General features: G+C 39.4%; 1 protein-coding gene across 3 annotated transcripts in view; it reads left to right on the plus strand.

Annotated features, from left to right (window-relative positions):
- The first annotated feature begins 14,698 nt into the window (after positions 1-14,698).
- GABRA1 (gamma-aminobutyric acid type A receptor subunit alpha1) overlaps positions 14,699-16,512 on the plus strand; it is a 41,808-nt gene continuing 39,994 nt past the window's right edge. Inside the window, exon 1 of one of the 3 annotated variants that reach the window (XM_012575906.5) lies at positions 14,699-15,025. The gene's annotated coding sequence lies outside the window, so the exon portion shown is untranslated. Of the gene's footprint in view, positions 15,226-15,394; positions 15,506-16,512 lie in introns of those variants that run through there. The other 2 variants (XM_030284103.4, XM_002193396.6) reach the window with 2 other exon arrangements.

The following is a 16,512-nucleotide window of genomic DNA, read 5'->3' on the forward strand; positions in this document are numbered from 1 at the left end:
TTAATTATAGACAGCCCAGTTTCAATCTATTTATTATGTCATTTACATCTCATCCTGAAAAACCCATATGCATTTCAGCATCTTTAATTGTGTGATTAGACCAATGGCATTAATATCTGCAGGACTTTTTCTTTTATTTTGAATAACATTACTTTGGTACGAAAATTAATCTGAAAATACTTAGTCACACTTTACTGTATTTTAACAATGTTCTTCAGCACTCAAGTGTAAGGGTTCTTCTTTTGCTGACCTGCTTAGACATATTCACAGGAAAACTGGATTTTCTGGGTGTATGGTAAAATTCATATTAAAAAAAAATCCATCCCCCACAAATAAACAAAAAGCCCAATGCCTAAAAATAAGGTCCAGGTCTAAGTGTTCTGGCAGTAGATGTCCCCAGCAATGCTGGGGCTTACCAGCCCTATCTCAGAGATGCTGTTGATAAAACAATTCTAAGTCTTGAAAACTTTCCAACCAATTAGGTCACCAACACAACTGAAACCAAGAGGAAAAATTTTCACTGATATCAAAGGCAAAAAGATTTGGCTGATTTATTTTTAACCTGCTTAAAATATAAAGTCCTCCAAGACTATGTGTGAGGGCACTGTAATGTAATTGAATCCATTTTGGGGAGAAGATATTGGTAACAAAGGTGCTGGGAAAAGGTTTTAATATTTTAAAAAAGACTAATTTTTAAGTGGTGTTAGACCTTCCAGTGAAGAATACTTGTATACACTGGCTAAATATACTGTAGCAATTGTAGCAGCTTTGGATGTAATTGTGTAAACTGAATACCAAAAGTAGCCTATGGTCATGCTTTAAACAGACTATCAAGATTGCTACTTTATTTAGGCTCTGTTAGAGCCTTTTATGTCTGTCAGACATAACAACTGAAATAAAATGCAAATGCATATTTTTGACTGAGTAAACCTTTAAATCTTTAAATGTCTCACAGATTCTCCATTATTGTTAAAGTTCCATTAACATAATAATAAAAAAAAAACCCTTGCACATATCATTATAGATTATAAGCCCTATTCTGTTTGTTAACATAAAATTTGATGACGAATTTTTACATAAACATCTCTTACAGCACAGAAGCATAACAAGATTAAGCGGAAAAATACCCTTTAAGAGAGTGAAACCCACATATTTACTAATATATTCTGTTTGTAGATGTTGTGGTTTGACCCTGGCCCAACTCCAGGCACCCACCAAAGCTGCTTGCTCACCCTTCCCTGCCACAGCTGGGCAGAGGAGAGGAAAAAAGTTAACAAAATGTTCATGAGTTGAGATAAGGACTGAGACAAACACCTCAAGGGCACAAGAGGCCCAGCTTAGAAGTGCAAACTGAATTTATTACTAAGAGAGGTCCTAAAATTTTAACAAGGGAAGAAAGCTGACATTATTCCCTGCTTATTGAAATCTCCTCCATATTATCTTCATAATGTAAGTTTTCATTGAGAAGATAAAAAATAACATCATGAACTAGCTTGACAATCCATACTAGTTTTGTCTTGACACACAAAAAACTGGTATTGACTGTTAATACTCTCATGTTGTATGTGAAGAGTCTTTTTCCTTGAATTTAGGAGAAATATAGCAGTCACATGAAAAAATATGGCAAAAAAAAAAAAAAAGTTTGGCTGGTGTAAAGATGTGATTATGCAAAGGAAAGAAATAGAAACAAAGTTTCACACTTTCCATCAGTTCCTGTGCTTTGTTCTGCCTGCTGACTTTATTGACTTGACATGAATGTCAGCAGGTGTCCTGGTACTGATAGGAAGAATAAAAAGAAGAGATTCTTTTAAATTTTTTTCCTTGATTTAAAAAGAATGAATGTAGACTACAAATAATTTGTTTTATAAACTCATGTATTTCCTTTTTAATTTATTTTATTAGGTGTTTGGTCAAAAGTTGCGTTTGTAAAGTGTAAATGCAGAATAATAATTTTGCTCAGAAAAGTAAGGATTAATTTAATGCTGGACCTTTTGTTGTTTATGAGATATGACTTGAAATCCTGGAGACACTGAAATTTAGGATATTTTGAGTGCATGTTTTTTCTTGATAGTCTTACAAAAAAACCCCCAAAAAATCACCAAACCTGCAATGCTGCTCCTAAAAGACATGCACGCTTTCCTGGGAAGGTTAGTTATCTGTCTGCTCATGCCTGGTGCTGATCTTCTGAAGAGTTTTGAAAGGGGCTTTGAAGTGGCAGCAAGACAAGTGCCAATATCCCCAGCAAGTCAATATATTAATTCCTCTGAATACCAACTCAGGCTTCAGAAATGCACATAAAAGGCCGAGGCAGGAATGACACTTATAACTGCATTCATTAAGAGCAAGTTCATACCCATTTTCTGCCTAATGAACATCCAAGATAAATCAAACTTACTGAGTTCCCCAAGCTTTGATTTAGAGAGATCCTTAATAACCTAGGGCATAAGATATAAGTGCAACTATAGTTACACCATCAAAACCAGGCCAGGAATAAGGTCTTGATCCTTTGTAATGGCTAAACATCAATTATCATATACTGACACTGAATTTCAGAAACCTTGATTTACTTCCTGATTTGTGGGTAGTTTCTATTCTAAGCAAACAACTGCAAATTCTGAGTTGATGAAAAATGTTACAATATAAATAAATGTTTAGAATATTAAATTGCTTCCATAATTCATCCATGGCATACACTCACTACATCTCTAGCCCTGTATAAGAATTTATTTGACTAAATGTATTAATAGCTGAAGAATGGTGCTGGGAGATTAAGACTAGGAATTGAGCATATAATGCATGTATTAAAATTACATAATGTTAATGCTCTTTTAAAGAGCAATTTCTGTAGAGGAATTTAACAAACATTCTGGCTTAAAAAAATGATGGATGCAAAGTTCAAGACCAGACCCATTGATAGTGCTGCAATATTTTTTTCAAATACAAATTTGACAGTGTTTCATAGCTTTGAATTTCAATTCTCCACATTTTGTTACAGCAAGATCCATAAGGTGTTTTCCTGGCTAGATTTATTCTCAGTTTAATTCAGAAGCACATGTGTAATCCCGTATTTTCAAGGGAGCAGTAGCTGCATCAGGAGTGTGTTTCATTCACATCTTGCTTCTACTACTGTGGTGCTACATCTCTGCTGATTCTTTTCTATGCAACCCTTGTCTTTATTTTTCTTGCTATACTTTTTTACCACCAAATTTCCTTCACTTTACAAGTTTATGTCTCATGATTGCACACTTGAAACACAGATGTCACTGCATGGACATTCTCAGGTCTCACAGATTGTTTTTGCAATTGTCATGACCAGCTCAGGGGTATAAAGTCCTTCTGCCTTGCTGAAACACAAATGCTTCTGCACAGGCCATGCTGGGACCAAGGCTGCCTGGTGGTGAGGCAAGAAAAACTAAAATAAAAATTTCTATCAGTGCTGGTAGGACATAAACCAGTCCCTTTGAATGGGACTATTCTACACTACAATAGTCTGACAGAATTATCAAGCAGTAGAGAATACATATAGTTGAAGGTCAGAGAAAGGATGACAATTCACCCTCAGGATCTTTAAAAGATTATAGTTTTCATTGCTTTGATATTTCTTCCTCCACAGCAGTAAACCTGTGTTAAGACAAGTTGAAGGGAGCTTGCCTGTTGTGCAGTTCTGTGAATTGCCTCTCCCATCATTTCACTGGAAAAACTCTCTTATGTGGTTATAACAGAAAAATCCAGCATATTTTCCAGCAAATTTAAAGAGCTTCAATATAAATTTTGTTCTGTGGTGGTTTGTTTCCTTTTTTTATCTTGCTAAGTTTTAATACAAATTGAGTAGAATTACCTGAAATGCCTGTTCAGTTCTGAATCCTTGCTATTGCTTTATAGTTTCACTCCTACTGTAAAGCACAGCTTCCAAAGTACAGCAGAAAAGAGTCTTCCAAAATATTCCTACTGTATGAGTGACATAACAGCATCTGATACTGATACTTAATTCTTACCATGATGCCATCATTGCCATGAAACAAGAACACCTGAAAGTCAAAAAGTATTTCCTTCTTACTCATTATCAGGACAGCTCTGTCTACATTTTGCATTTTTTCATTGGATTCTTTAATAGATAATTTCGTGAGGATTGGACATCTCCCAAACATATTTCACATTTCTTTACAGTACTTTCAGACACCTCTCACTTGAATTTCAACTGCAGTGGTTGCTGTATAGGAGGTGAACAGACAATCTGATAAGGATTTCCTTGTTACACTGGCTGACTCTTGCCCTCTGAGAGCTTTAGCTTTCCAATTTCTTCCTCCTGTAAAAAACTAATGAGGTCCCTTCTCTGCTGCTCATAATGTAAGCCATTCTTCATTGCAGTGGTCTTTAAAAAGCTTTTCTGTCAAAGAAGTTGCTCTGAAGGTATTAACTAGGCATACTGAAATAAATGTATCCATTCACCTTAATTATAAAAACTGTCTCTCTTTATAACTCAGTAAAAATCTATTTGGATAGATAATACTTTAAGTTATAATCCAATTTTAGCTCATATTGTCCCAAACAGATTTTTTTTTCCTTTCATTGTTGAGAGCAGTATTGTTCACTATATAACAGCAATTATATTTAGTTTACATACTTTTTCCAAATTTGTATATTTTAAATAAACCAAAACTTAAAAAGAAATGCAAGAGTTTTAGAGTTGTGAAACCACATAACCTATGTTTCTTCACTAAAGACCTCTCAAAACTAGGCTTCTGATCTTGTGGTTTTGGCACTTGCTATTTTACACTGACTTGGTACAAGTAAATATTTTTCTCTAAGTGTACCCACATAAAGTAAATAGTATAAAAGATACAGTTAAAAAAATGTTACACATAAAATCCCTCCTGCAATATTACACATGGAAATGTCTACTTGAGCTTTGTGTCAATCCAAGACTGGTTTTCACTAAATGTTTGCTTTGATTAGGTTTCAAATGTATGATAAAGAGTTGGTGAGGCATCCCCTGTTTGCAGCATATTGCTCTGAAAAATATTGTGGAGGTCAAGAAACATTTCAATGAAATGTTCTACTAAACAATGTCACTAGCAGAGTTTTTTTGAGAATAGGTTCTACATTGACAGTTCCTTGTACATTAATTTGCTGAGGAGCAAACTATCTTGTACTTTTTCTCAGTTTGAATTGTTTAATTAAGCTCAGTCACAGTTAACATTGAAAAGGCCAGTCATTCCTTCCTAAAAGTTCACAGAAAAAGCATGAGGATAAAAGTGTGAAGAGTACATGTTCTCTTCTTTAAAGAAAAATTGATAGAAAAATATAAATTATAGGAAGAACTATTTTCTTAAGCATCTTTTGGCTGATTCTCCTAAATTACAACAAAATTTGCCACTTTGATAGAACCTATATTTTACAGCAGATATTTTGTGATAGTGAAGTTTTTGCCTTCAGGAGACTTCCTTAGCTTCTCTGTTCTGTTTTGTGTCTTTCTGGGGAGAGGAGGAGTCCAAGGCTGAGCCCTTTCTGGTTGCTGTGTGCCAAGGATCAAGCATTAGGAGATTGGAGTAGCTCCATTTCTGTTCACTGATCAGTTTTATTTACAGGCACATGCTGCTTTGCTGTCCCATTTGTTAAGTTTGTATCACTGTCTCCAGAAAATGACCTCTAGTCTCTTCCTTCAGCATCCAAGGCAAAGCATACCTTGGTATATTTTAGTTACTAAAGCAAACCACTCTGCAGACTAAAGAAAGTTCCAGCAGTTTTGCAGTCACAGGGCCATTGGCATCCCCAGCTGATAGAGAAATTCATGACACCACCACAGAGTAGCTGAAGGTTTTGTCACAGAATTTTGGTAATGCAAATTGTTGTATGATTCAGTGTTACGTAATTTAAACACTCAGGTGTCTCAAATTATTGCTTGAATTACATATGTTAGTGAATGACATTGATTTTAGTTTGCAAGGAGGAATGTATTTCCGCTCTTGATAAGAGATCCCATACCAAATTATGGTTTGGTTCCCATACCAAACCAATATAGTTTGGGGTTTTTTCCTGAAAAATCAGAGGGTACTGTCATGACATCACACATTGCTCAGTATCAAAATATTGTTGTATTGCATATTTGTCCTCAAACTCTCAATTAATGAGATACAAATTTTAAAAGTGTGAAAAGTACAACTCACCAAAGCTGCTACAAATCAGAAGCAATATTTTATAGGTCTGACTTTACAGACTTTTATTCCTTTTATGCAACTACATTTTAGCTACATGTTTATTGGTATTGTGAGGGTACATCTCATTTTTTGTTGATTACAAATGGTGTCCACATGAGGCTTTTAGGGATCTAATTAGTCAAAGCTGAAGATGGGTGAGATGAACCCTGCCTTTAATGATCTGAAAACGAGGTTTACTTTGACAATTAACAACGGCCTTAGGGGTTACCTTACCACAAAGTGAGGAAGTCATGATAACTTTTTTGTCAGTCTCTGAAATATTGCTAATAGCAACATTGTTTGCCCAAAGCCTGTGTAGTCTCATTCTCTTTGCTAAGAGCAGACCATGGCAATCAAGAGGATGGTTCCATAGCCATAACTGGAAGTTACTCTCAAAAATACAGACCTCTTTCCCCACAGCAGAACTCAAGTGAAAATGGGGCTTCCCTCCCAGTAACTGTTCACCCAAGTAATCCTCAAATTTCAATTGCTTTGCTCTTGTTTGACAGCAGTAAAAAACACAAAAGGCTCAATAGTACTTTTTAGGGATTTAATACTGACCTAGGAGGCTCAATTTCTATGCAGACACATTTCCTAATTTTTCAACAGTTTAAGTTCTAAAACAAAACCAAATTAATACTGGGACACGGAATCTCAAAGGAGGTAAAAATGCACACCAATACCCCTACAGCAAAGACTTGGTAAATATTAAGAGTTTTTATGAAAGCAGCAAGTAAAGACTATGGATGCTGAATACGGCTTCATATGAACCTGGTTCATTTCCCATATTACCTGAGCAGCTCTGCCTGCTTACATCAGTTCCCAGTTTGTTTGGGCAGGGTGATGGGCAAGGACCAGACCAAGCTGTAACAACCCAGCTGAACTCAGCTCGGCTGGGCTGGTTACAGGTACTGAGCAGCGAATCCTTACCCCTACTACACTCTTGATACTATCCAACAGTAAAAAACTATTTGGTTGCATTAAAAAATATCACGTGGATTATCTTGGATTATCAGAGACCTTCAGAAATTGTATTGGTAGAGCTCTCCCTTAGAATAAGGTGCAGAATTAGATTATAAAATAGTATCAATTCCAACTAATATTTACATTCATTAATAATGTCCAAAAAATATTGATTTTCAATTGTTTGGGGGTTTGATTCATAGCCCAGTGATTATTTTGTCTGCTTCAGGATGAAAAAAATAATTTCCTAGTATAATATAAGTATCCATGCAAACTATTGCAAATGCAGATTTGATGTTGAAAAACTTGCCATATAAATATAACAATTGTGATGTATTTTTCTATTAGTTAAAGAGAGAGAATAGAAATTGTAGTTCAATCAGCATGGTTCAATGAACAAGAAAAAAAAAAAAAGTTCATCAAGCAGCTCTCTACCTAACATCAGAATTTCAGTTCTGCCTAACACCAGGGGCTCTGCAAGGAAATTCAAAACATATAAATCACGATTTAATCTGTAACAGCAAAAAAAAAAAGGCAACACAAACTAGAAAATAAATCAGGACAAACCTATCTCAGAAGGCAAATGAGTAGAAACAAGGAGCTTTGGGCAGAAGAAAGGTTTCCACCTCCCATACTCTGTTCTTCTATTGACTGTAAATGCCTGCCACTAAGACCTGGAGCTTCAATTTCCCAGCACAGCTGTTCTGGGAAAATTACACAGGTTTTGCCTGCATAATTTCAGGAGATATAAAGATAAACATAAATAATTTCAAAATAGGAGGAAAATGAAGAAGATTTGTCTTTTGGACAAAAACTATAAAAGAGATGAATGCAAAAGCTAAGCTAAAAATCATGTAATTACATCCCTTTGTTAATGATTGCCCCAGTATACTCCCCATCTCCATTTGCTATTGCTCACTACACTTGGATTTTTAGCACTAAGCAGGTCATGCAAAAATTAAATTTGAAGATGTGAATATCACTGCAATATTCATGTGGCTGTTTCTACAGCAGCCTTGGGCCCCTAGAGCAGCACGGTGCACGCAGGGGAGCTCTGAGAGGGCACTGCAGTTGTGCAGGAGTTGCACAGCTCCATGCAGTGACACCAGCAGTCAGGAAGCATATGGTGCTCCCAACTGGAAGGCAAATTCACCTTAGGAGTCTCCTTGTCAGCATCTCTAGGAAGTGAGGAAGGTGCAGGAGCAGGGAATGGGTGAGTTGAACACTGTGCCCCTAACTGGGGAGGGATCCAGTGCCTGACAAGGCAATGTGTGCCTGTCTTGGTTTGAAAAGCAAAACTAGTGAGAGGCTCTCAGTCAGAAATACAATTTACTAGGAAAAGGGAATAAAGACTTAAATACATACAATAGTACAAAAGAAGAACCACTGACAGAGTCAGAGACACTACCTGACGCTGGCTGGGGCGGCGGTAGCAGATACGGTTCTGTCCAAGCAGTGCTCCTGTAGACTGATGTGGTTTCCCTCTGGAGGTCCAGTGTAGAGAAGGTCTCAGCTGTTCCTCTTGGAAAAGGGGATTTACTTGCTGTCTGCACAGCTCTGCTTATATCCTTGATGGCATCGTTTGGCTCCTCCCTCTGGGCGGAGCATCTCAACATAGCATGCTGTGATCTTATCAATCAGGTGGCCAAAAGAACAGGTGCTCCTGGAGGGACTTATCTCTGAGTCACGAGATAAGGGGAAAAAAAAGGGAAATGCAGGTCGAGGTGGTAATGAAATACACCCCAAGATTATAACCTAGGACAGTGCCTTATCTCGGCTTCACAAACTTCTGTGACTTCACATGTGCAGGAAAGTTCCAGCCCAGCACTGCTCCCACTGAAATCTACAGGCATTTGGGCAAATTGAACTTCACAAGCTGCACTCTTCTCAGTCCAGATAAAGCACAGACTGGGAGAGAAAGCAAATGTGTCTAAGGTCACCTGAGAAGTCTGTGGGGTATTTGGCTTGCAAAGCAGCAAAATTCACCTTAAACATGTTTAAGTTTAAGAATATTTATGACCCATGGCCTTAAGAGGATTCTAAAATGTTTGGCTGAAAAGAGATGGATTTAAACAAGTTTTAAGCATCAATCTGAATATAGATTGAGATATTCGGACTCTCCATCTCTTAGTTCAATCCAAGGCAAGGACAGGTGAACTGAAGTTTTAATGAAACTTAATGAATTCTTAATTCTTAATGAATTTTTGTTAATTTTTAAATGTATATTTTATTGTCTCTTATTTCTGTAAATATTTATTTCAGTTTATTCCCATTCCTTTCATAGCCATTAATTTTCCTTATCCTCAAATAATCAGTATCAAGGGCTTAATGCACTAAACATTGTATGGTTTGATAATTTTTTTCAAGAAAAGAAGTATAGGCATTCAAGAATTTTGGGTAATCTAAAACTTCTCCTTTCATAGATTTTTGTCACAACCAACTTTAGGAAAAAAATCATCATGATTGTTACTTAAGAAACTATGAAAACACAGGTGAATTCATTGGTCCATAGGAACATGAACTGTCATTAAGTATATCAAACTGCAAGTCATCATTCTGAGTCCTAAAGAAATCTTTTCTTCCATCTGCAGAACAGGAAGGACAGTAAGCCACAAAATTATTTACTTCTTTTTGAAGTATGACTGATTGACACACCACGATGCCAGGAGTCCAGCCCTCCTTTCTGTGGGAGAGCTGCCCTGCACTTTGAGGCCAGCTGACCTTGTGCCATGAGAGCTCCAGGGGACTGCAGGTCCAGACTTCACCTGAGCAGCAGCAGTGAAGGGCAGGAGATAACCCACATGGTGCTGGTGTTCCACTGCAGACAAATCCAGCTGTTGGAGCAAAAGCCTCCTGACAAAGATCTCATCCATGATCACCAATGGATTTACAAGTCTCCTGGTAATCCCCAAAACCTCCCAGTTGTGACCTTTGTTCTTTTTGGTGTTTTTTTGTAAATTTCACAATGGGCTTTTTAGAAAATAGATTAATTTTCCATTCTTCCTTACTGATCACAAACAAGAAATCCTATTATTATTCAGGAAAGAATCCTCCACTTTTGGCTTTACATACTTAACTTTTTGGTGATGTTTGGCAACAGCATGGCAAGGCATAATTAATTGTTGCCTCTGAGGATTAGAAAATCTGAGAAACTTGTCAGTAAGTGGGTTTTGTGTTTGAAATACTGTACTCAAAGACTTTAAGACTCAAGAGACAATCATCTTCTCTAAGTTTCTGGCCATCAGCTATTTTATCTCTTTATTCCATTTTTAATAAATAATGTGTTCAAAGAAGTGCTACTTCCAATTTTCAACACAGTTCTATAAAGAACAGTCATATGTCTTTAACAGACATTGTAACAGAGACTGACTCTTTGAAAAGAGTGCAACTTGTTTTCATGAAAATTCTCAGTTGCATTGTCCTGAAAGTTTCTATTCTTTTTCTCTCTATCTACTAATTTTTGAAGAGGAAAGAGATGAAGAATAAAACCTTATTTTAAAATGAAAGAGGCATAAAAAGAGTGAACTTTTTTATATATCATCACTTGCCTTTTACAAAAACAAAAAACAAAAATCCACCACTAAGTGACAAGTATATGTCCTATTTTCTTTACTGCAGCTATAAATTGAAGGGGGAAAAAAGTTAAACCACTGAATTTTGTAATGTCTACTAAAAGGTTAAAAGCTGTTCTTTTGATATATTACTGAAACACATTAAAATAGAAATCAAATTGGAGTCATATATTTTACAAAATATTTCCATTTAATCACACGAGCAGGACTTGTAAATAACAGAGCTCAAAGCTTTGGAGCAGATGGTCTTTCTGTTTTAATTCTTCATTTGATCTGCTGTATGCCAGTAAATCTCTGAGTTTCATTTGCTTTATTCAAATCCCTTGCCTATTCAGGACACATTGTGTCAAAGCATTCTGCTGTGGAATTTAAGTTGTTTTATGTATTCCTAAACTAAAATAAAACATATGTATATTTTGCCTACACAAAGAAAATATAAAAACCACAAGACTGAGAAAATATATTCTTTCCAGGTGACCTATTTAAATATCATATATATGTATATGAATATATACCAAAGCAATAGGCCAGACTTCAAAAAATGCTTACTAGAAATTTAAAAGCAAAAATAGTTCAAACTATGCTGAAAAGCTTTCTCTATGTCAATTTTAATCCATCATTTAATAAATATATTTTACCAAATTAGGATTCAATTGGTTTAACTTCACTGCCACTAATGACTTGCACTAACATCAGGGTTCAAAGCATTGCACAGAGCTGTGCCCGGCTCGCTTTGGCTGACTGTTTATATTTAACAATATTGTTTATAAAGGATATACTTCTACATTCCCATGTAACATGAAAGGCATAAACTCTTTTCGAAAACTTTATGGAGTTACAAAGCTGGCTTGAAAAAAACATTTCTGCCAGACATCTTCCTTTTCCAAATGTGACTGCAAAACTGCAGAGATGCACATCACCTAATACTGAGTTACCTGGAGATGTGTGTTCAAAGGCATCTTTCCTTTCTCATTTGAACAATTTGTTCAAGAATGAAATCATATGATCCTAAGACTCACTGGTACTGTGCACATTCCTATATATAGCTTGAGATTTTCAGAGATATTCTCTTAAGTTAGGTGCCTGAAATCCACAGATGGACTTGTTTGATAAATGCATTACCCCTAGTTGTGTTTGGATTACGTCAGTGGAATTCAGATGGAAAAGGGAAAAAGAATTGCAAAACACTTAGCTTTTTTTCTTCAAAACAGAACTTTTGCTGGTAAAAACAATTTGTATTTTCTTTTTTTTTTAGAGCAGTTGTTTTGATAACACAACCCATAAAACAGCCTATTTGTTTGATTACATCCAAATATTTTTAGCGTTTACTATGAAATGACATGATAACTAACAGCTTTTGAAAGGAAAAGATAAAATCTGGGTTACATGTGAGCACTGATGGACAGGAATCTCAGCCATGGAGGAAAAATAGTTTTGTCCTACTTACTGAGCAGATGCGAATTAGAGAGAGAATGAGCAACTTCCAATTTTAGGTCAATATTTTCACTCAGGAAAACATATAATCATTTGGCACACAGCAATTGTGTCCATGGAGGCAAAAAGGCAAAGAACATCATGTGTAACCCTTGACACTTTAGTAAACTAAAACCAGTTGCCATTGTTTAGATACTAATTAAAATAAGTCAAGAAAACTATAGGATGCAAGGCTATGTCTCATGGGCTCTGCAACTGCTTCAGCTGTTCAGTTGCTCAGATTTTAGTGCACAGAGGTACATGAATCTCTGTCCATTCAGTCACCCACATTTCAGCCCATCTTTCTGTCCAGCTACCTATGACAAACAAAGATAAAATATACTAACAACCTCTTTGTTCATGAGTAATGAAGGACAAAAGGAAATATCAAAGTTATGTTAAAAATTTAATTATTTTTGTAAATATATATTATTCATCTAGAAAAAATAGTTTAAAGTCATTCTAAGAATGTGATTAATGCCTTATTGACAGGGGAAGGAATCTCAGTGGTTTTACAGCCACAAAATGTCCACATACTTCAATAAAAATCTATTCTGTTGTTTATGTAAACTCAGCTGAGTTTACCTCAGGTTACTTGTTGCTTAAGCAAAGCTCTCTCATGCTTCAGTGGAAGAAGAAAAGCAGAAAATTGTGTTAGCTAAGAGCAAATGGAGGTGAAAACATTGCATATCTGAAAAAAATCCCTCTAGCCAATAAGACTATGTCTATGCAATAGTGATTTGAAAAGTTGCTACTTATCATTTCTTTGGGAAGTGGGTAGGTTTTTCTGTTCCCTACTTTTCTGTGCACCGCTGAGAGCCTTGAATCAAAATGAGATGAACTACATTGGAAATGCCAAGAAATTAAGCACAAAGTCCATGGCAAGCTTTTAAAATAACCTGTGGCTATTCAGTGCTGATCATAATGACTGGGTAACTTGGTGCACCAGGGGACTTTGATAAACAAAATTTCAGTTTTCCTTGTGCTTAGGGAAATCATTGCAGTGTTTGGACTGTTCTATCAGGCACTTATGCAAAATGACTACCACCTTGGAGGTTATTGCCAGCCTTAGCTATGAATGTCATTGGTTTCTGGGGTCAAATCACAACCTTCTTGTGCTGTTACAAACAGATCATGCATTTCATGAGGATGTACACAATGTGCAATATTTCATTTAAAAATCTGGATAAAGCTTGCAACAGATAGCTTAAGTGTAATATAAGATATCAGTTCATGTTACTCTGACAAGATATATGGATTTTGGTCTTCCTTGGAGCAGCATCATAGGAAGAGAAACTGAATCAGTGATGGTGTTGAGAGGAGAAGAGGGAAAGCAGATGGTATTTCAAATCCACTAGGTGCATATGATCTTAGGAAAATTTTTTTCACCCCACAGATGCTGGTAGCGCTTCATAAGGAAGAGCTACTGTTGACGAAGGACTTAATTTTATCTTTGCATTAACCAGAGCAAGGACAGCTGACCACGCTGTGCCCGTGGCAGCAGTGCCCGATACCTCTGCAGAAGGAGCTGGCGGAAGGCGCCTGGAGCTAAAGGCTCGCTAACCTGGGCTGGGCAGGTGAGCGCTGCCTGCGCTCCCCGCACACCGACACCGACCGGACCTGATGCACCCAACTTTCTCCTTCTTTCTCCGCACAAGCGCCGGCTCTGGCCGGGCTCGCTCCCATCTGAAGGGGGAGGTCTGGGTAGGGGTTAGAGTGACGCTAATGTGGGGCAGGACTGTGCCCCCGGTCACCGCGGGTGGGGCAGGGCAGGCAGGGCAGGGCAGGGCAGGGCAGGGCACCGCGCGTTCCGCGGCACCGAGCCGGGCGCTCCGCGGGCTCTCGGCACCAGGAATGTCCCGGCACCGGGAATGTCCCGGCTCCGCTGCCCGGCGGGGCCCCGAGGGACAGCGGGACAGCGGGACAGCGGGCAGGGGCTGGCAGCCCCCGAGCACAGCCCTCGGCCGAGCCCCGGGACCGCGCCGGGCAAACGCGGTACCTGCCGGCTAAAGGCGTGTGGAGGTGGAGGAGAGGAGCCCGCTCCTGCAGCTGAGCTCCTGCGGGGCTCGCCCAAAATGCGTGTTACCTGCGTTTAATTAGTATTGCACAGCATCTCTGTCCCCGTCTGCTTACAGCCGTGGTCTGCCGCCTGGTCCCTATAGGTACATACAGTCTATAGGCACACGCGCGTAGTGCTGCATCCTCTACACTCTGGGCAGCTTTCATTCATATTTGTGCCGCGACTAAATATTCGATCAAAGGTTGAACACTAACGCAGATCGGTTATATTTTTAATGTACGACCCTTAAAATAGACTGTTTTGTAAACTGCGAGTGTCTAAAGATGCTCAGCGCAGCCTCCCCCGGCCGCGCAGCCTCCCCCCCAGTAATAATAATGCTGCAGATTGTAGAAGGATTTGAGTCTGCAGCCAGAGAGAAAGGGATTAGGGCGAGAGCACTGGAAGTTAAATTGTGCTGCATATAAAAAATGGGCGGATTGGTCTCTAGATGAGAGCTTGGTACCACCTTCCTTTCTAAAATAAAATCTCTCTGGCATGAAGTCACAGCCTATTTCACATCCGGTTTACCCTGGGACGTATTACTACTGTCTTGGTAAAGAGAAAGCTTTTGTTGTATAGCGGCGGTCGGAATATTGGGAAGAGAAATTTGGGTGCTGAGCCCAGGAGGAGCGGAGCAGCGGCGGCGATGGCCGAGGCGGAGTGAGCGGCGGAGCCGGAGCCGCGCATCCTCCGCGCCGGCGGGCGGGCACCCGGCAGGGCAGCGCCGGGCAGCGCGCCGCGGACCCGCGCCCGAGGCTCCGGTAAGGGCGGCTGTGGCTCGCACCCCCGGCACGGGGCACACGGACACACGGACACACGCGGACACACACGGACACACGCGGACACAGGCGGACACACACACACACGGACACACGGACACACACCCGCACCCCTCCGGGCGCTCCCGGCTGCGGGCACCGCGTCCAGGAGCGCGGGCGGCTCCTCTCCTCTCTGTCCGCAGGTACCGCCGGATCGGGGGGATTTTTTTTTTTTTTCCTCTCTATCCCTCCAGCTTGAAAATCCGCAGCGATCGATGGGCATTGTCAATTATCTTATTTATTTATTTTTTAGCGCGGACTGATTTCCGCCGGTCCCTCGCAGAAGGGGTTTTGGGTTTGGGTTTTTCCCTCCCGCGGGCGCGGTGGGAGGGGTGGATGCTCCGGGCCGGGGGATGCAAAGTTGAAATGCCGGGAGGAAAACAAGTCTGGATTTCAGCCTCCGAGAGGAGCAAATCTCTCACAGTGAGTCAAAATGCATCAAAATGCCCCCCTTTTACCCTCAATTTTGTTTTCAGTGGTCGTGTCCCCCCCCCCCTTTTTTTTTTTTTTTTTTTTTTTTTTCAGTGGGCGCTGCTGAAGCGCTCCCAGAAGCGTGGCTCTTGCTCCCATTTTGAATGGGAGAACCGGCGCTGGTTTCTCAGGCGGTGCGGGTAGGGGAGGCCGGGGGCTGCTGGGCTTGAACGCTCATTCAAAGCCTTAATTAACATTTGCTTCTTCCAGCTGCAAGAAACTTTCCTTCTTCGGGATTTATTGTGCCTGGATGGGTTTATTGAAGCAGGGGGTGGTGTTGGGAGAAGGGGAGCGAGCGTGGAGCTCAACAGATCAAAATAGTTCAGAATAATTCACTTTCCATCCTTCATCTCGAGGAGCCTTTTGCAAAGGCAGAAGTTGGCAGGACCGGGAGAAGGTGATTTTTGAAGCCACAGATGTTGTCTTTCCCTTTGTAAAGGGGCTGATTACAGGGCAAGTTAGGATGCAGTGTCGTCCCTGAAGATCTTAATCCACACTTTCCTGCCACAGCCAGCTCCTTCCTATCCAGTTAGATTAGCTCAGCCCCATTCATTGCATATCTGCCGATCATTTGGCTATACACGCATTAATTATATCTCATTGCTCACATACCACTTTCTAACAGTATTTTATTGATTTAAATTGTCCCTCAGAGTGTGCAGTGAATTGGGGAAGCTTTATTTAAAGCTACAACAACATTTCTATGTACAGTGTTTCATTTTCTCAGGCACGTAAAAACCCGTCCTATTCACTGCTGGGGGAAAACACAGGCTTCGTATTTGTTAACCTTATTTATGTAATAAATCCTGAAAATCGACTGTATTCCAGCACACTTTGAATTGATATGTAAAGGGACCTGCAACCTCTCCTGGGCAATTAGTTGAATCTGCAGCACTGATGCCACAAATATCAGCTAACTTTTTTTTTTTTTTAATATATATATAGTTTATTAGAAAGCA

The sequence above is a fragment of the Taeniopygia guttata genome, chromosome 13 (assembly GCF_048771995.1).
Source record: "Taeniopygia guttata chromosome 13, bTaeGut7.mat, whole genome shotgun sequence".
Classification (NCBI taxonomy): domain Eukaryota; kingdom Metazoa; phylum Chordata; class Aves; order Passeriformes; family Estrildidae; genus Taeniopygia; species Taeniopygia guttata.